The sequence below is a fragment of the Lolium perenne genome, chromosome 2 (assembly GCF_019359855.2).
Source record: "Lolium perenne isolate Kyuss_39 chromosome 2, Kyuss_2.0, whole genome shotgun sequence".
Taxonomy (NCBI): Eukaryota; Viridiplantae; Streptophyta; class Magnoliopsida; order Poales; family Poaceae; genus Lolium; species Lolium perenne.
Genome location: NC_067245.2, coordinates 121,116,341 through 121,120,442, shown reverse-complemented (window position 1 = coordinate 121,120,442; position 4,102 = coordinate 121,116,341). Strand labels below are relative to the sequence as shown.

General features: G+C 47.8%; 1 long non-coding RNA gene across 1 annotated transcript; it reads right to left on the bottom strand.

Moving 5' to 3' along the window:
* Positions 1–527: 527 nt before the first annotated feature.
* Positions 528–3,371, bottom strand: LOC127333532 (uncharacterized). Its single transcript, XR_011751910.1, has 3 exons — positions 3,241–3,371; positions 2,976–3,146; positions 528–1,715 (listed from the first exon to the last, which is right to left on the bottom strand). It is a non-coding gene; the product is annotated as an uncharacterized lncRNA (long non-coding RNA).
* Between the last annotated feature and the right edge of the window lie 731 nt (positions 3,372–4,102).

Genomic DNA, 4,102 nt, shown 5'->3' with positions numbered 1-4,102 from the left:
GCTGTCCGAAACACCCGTTATGCATACACATTCACGATCCCATGATCAGTGTGTCGTGAAAGCATAACCGAACTGGTATCAAATACATCATCCATTACAGTACCGAATAAAAAGATTACAACAGGCCACATGACCAATACTTACATAAAGCCGCAATGGCAGGAGATCAACAATCACACAGCGGAAATATTTCAGACGAAAGCGTTCGCATGGCCCAAGTCATGCCATAACCCTACAGGCAACTGACTGGGAAGACGTTCCTAGCTCGCATAGACGTCGTCAACTTCTTCTTCATATGTCGAACTCCACCAAGTCTGGCCAAGTAAATAGCCAGGGACAAAGCCATGAGTACATTATGAATTGTACTCGCAAACCACCTTAGAGAGAAGTAAAAGATATGCAATTTGGCAGTAGCAAGGAACAGGCAATATACTAGGGCGACAAGGAGCGAGAGGTGGTTCCTCTCGAGAGAATGACATTTCCATATCTTTGTTGAAAACTTTTTGGTAAACCATTTTATTTGCAGACTAATACGTAAGGGTGACCCAACTTAATTTCAGCCATCTCATATGGCCATTTCCTTTCCAACTTTCCACCGTACCTCCGAGGTACATTTTCCACCAGTCCCACTGGCATCACTTTCCCAAAACAATATTTGAGAAAAACACTTTTGTAAACCAAAACTCTTTAGTGCTAAGCAGCAGCCTTTCCAACCGTCCATAACCGCGGACACGGCTATTCGAATAGTTTTCACTCTGCAGAGGTTGTACACTTTCCCCACAAGATCCGGATACTCATCGTGTGGGCATCATCCCTGCATAATAAACTATGCCACGACAAATACTCGATCGTAGTTTTTCGCCTGCTCGCCTTAGCCTAAGACATGCCGCCTAGAGTTGTACCTCCCAACACCAGAGTCCGAGGGGTCGTTTACCCAGGAGTAGCAAATTCCCCGACCAGCTCGACCCTCCGGAATGACGCGACCAACTGCGGGGCATTATTCAATGGGAGCTCATAGGTTGTACCCCTGCCATCTGTCCGAGACGGAAAGGCGTTCCAAGTTCGTCGGGAAGGCCACGGTCGATAGGTGTCCATGCTCGGACTACCCCTTACATTTGCAGGACCCAAACTAAGGCGAGACAAACTACTACGCTACGCCCCGTGCCCACTTTGGGGTAATGTGGTTGCACTGTTTTTCAGTCCGGGTGAGTACTTAGGCGCTAAAGTTTTCGAAAACATTTTCTTTTCTCCACTTGCCTCCAGCAAATCTTCCTTCCATAAAAAGTTATTCCTTTTAAAAAGTCACACTTGGGCAGGGCTACCCCGTTCCAAGATTTTCGAAAACTTCTTTTCCGAAAAACAGTTTTCATAATCATTTTTTTCTAGGGTTCCCACCTATAGTCCAACTCTTCTTCGAAAAATGGCGACAAGGATGACAAGGTGATAAGCACCATATCACTAATAGAGAAGTGATCAGTAGGTACCAACGAGGGCTGCACCCTAAGGGTGGAATAATAAAACTCCGGGTGGCACTAACCACCGACAAAATAAATAGAAGACATGCACTTTTATAAAACTTGTAATAATGCAAGAATAAGATATATAGGATCAGAGATGCATCAAGAGGTGGCTTGCCTTGGTTGGCTATTTGTCCCTGGACTTCATCTTCAAATCTCTGGGATGATTCCGATCTTCTTTTTCGGCGGCGTTCGTCTCTAGCGTCGCAAAGAAAAAGGCAACAATCAACCACACAAGCTATCCATACTCAAACAAAACACACTATCAAGCATCAGTACATAATCACCATAACCAGAGACTAATTTGTCTATAAAATAAACCTGCAGTACTTAGGGCACAAGGCAAATATTTTTATTTCGAAGAAAAGGCCATTTTATCCTTATTAGATAAGCAAATAGACCCTAATTAATAGTTAAAACATTTCTGTTCCACCTCAAGTAGTAAACCATACATGTACTGGTAGCTAACAACAATTATAAAACACCAAAAGTGGTTTTGTGCCCCAAAGTAAAACAAATTATTTTAAATAAATTTTAAGAGTTCAAAAGCCACTTAACTTGCTTATTTTACTCGCAGAACAATATAACACTTATGCAAACAAGGTTCACACCAATGGGTAGCTATTAAAACAAAAGGAGCTCACTAAAATTGGATTCACTAACTTTGGAGTTATAAAATATTTTAACAAATCTTTTACTGCTTTTCACCTCTGTTATGGAGATTAAAACCTCAGATATTCACATATACTTGTAAACATTTGTGCTCTGGATAAGTTGGACAAAAAGGTGCATTGGCTCTTATAAAATTGGTTTCACTCCAAAATAATATATTATATTTTCACAGTAATATACTAGAGTCAAACTGGGACAGATTTTGCTAAATGATGTACTTGAAGAAATAAACAGGTATGGGCATCACCACATATGCCAAAATGTGGATAAAGCAGAGAGGTCTCCACCAAAATTTAGTTTGCTCCAAAAAAAATGGTCTAAAACGTTTTATATTGGATTGATGTTGCCACTGCATGCTTTCAAGGTTTTTATTACTATGAGGTTTTCGTACTGGATCAGGATATGAGACTTGCTCTAGGTGGTAGGAATTTACTTAGGAGACGGTACAAAATTTGAATCCGAAAATTTTCTGCATCACAGAATATATGGTGGATTTATTTCAAACCCAGATCTGCCATGTTTATTTAGCAGATTTATAAGTTAAAAACCTTTTCTGGCTGAGATCTAAAACACTTGCGCTGCACAGACCTTGGCCTGCCCACTTGCGTCAGACAAGATGAAGAGGTAAGCGGCCCTAGGATCTTGATCCAACGGCTGTTATCAGCTAGCTTGACAAAAAGGAAACAGGAAACGCTTTAATAGTCGTGCAAACAGGCTACTATGCATGCATCGACTTCATGCTTGTGCCTGCTAGCTGAAGACGATGACGGTGCATCAGGAGCTCACCTGCGACGGCCGACGCTCGACAGGGACTATGAGAGGATGGCGAGGTGGACTAGGCCGGCTCATCTGAGCGTCTCGGACGTGCTGGAGACGTCGTCGCCGACAGCAGCGGGCGCGGCGCCGGGACAGAGCGGCACGGACATAGCTTCGATGACGGCCGCCACCTGGTGCAACCTGAGCAAGGAGAATGGGCCGGTGAGGTCCGATGGAGAGAGAGTAATGAGGGGAACGGAGAGAGGGAGAGAAACAAGGCGGCAGCGGGCACAACCTCCAGGCGACGACACGGATGCTGAGATTCGTCATGGTGCCGTAGAGCGCGCGCGAGGCTCCCGGTCGTCGTGCGGCGGAGGCAAACCACATGTCAAGGATGGAAAGCGCGGACAGAGCGGAAGCGACGGCGACGGCATGGGGCTCGAGGAGGCCTGCACGGAGGTTCTGAACATGCTTGTGGAGCAGCATGCCAGCGAGATGTTCTCTGGCCGGCGCGGATGGAACTCCGTGAACGGCGACATGCACGGAGGATACGAGCTCGGCGGTGGCGAAGGACGAGGCCGGGAAGGTGCGCAGGCGCTGCCCTGCAAAGCTCCAGGCCACGCGTGCAGCGCGACCTTACGGACAGAGGTCTGACTCGGTGAGCTGCTGCATGCTCGAGCTGGCGGAGCTCCAGGTCGTCGCTGCAGACGAGGACGAGCGCGACGTCCGAGTCGGGGACGGTGGGCGACGCACCTATCAGCAGGATGCCGCGGGGCTTTCCGCATCAGCTCGGGCGATGGTGCGTGGAGGACGGGCTCGGCCGTGGGTCGACTAGGACTGGAAGATGAGCGCCTGGACGACGATAGGGTCGAGGGCGGACTTCGCATCGCGACGGTGCCGGGACAGGTACGTACCGCCGGCGACAGCTCGACGACGACGATCCTAGTGAACTCCTGGCAGAAAAAGAGGCGACGATGAGGTACCCAGCGAGTTAGAGAACAACATGAAGAAAAAATAGAGTAGAGAGGAAGGGCGGAGAGGTGCTGGCAGCGATGTGCTCGGCGACATGCAGACGGCGAGCGCGGCTCGGACTTGAGCGTGGCCGAGATGGAGATGAGGCAGGGCTCCGTCTTGGGCTTCTCTGAGACGTGCAGAGA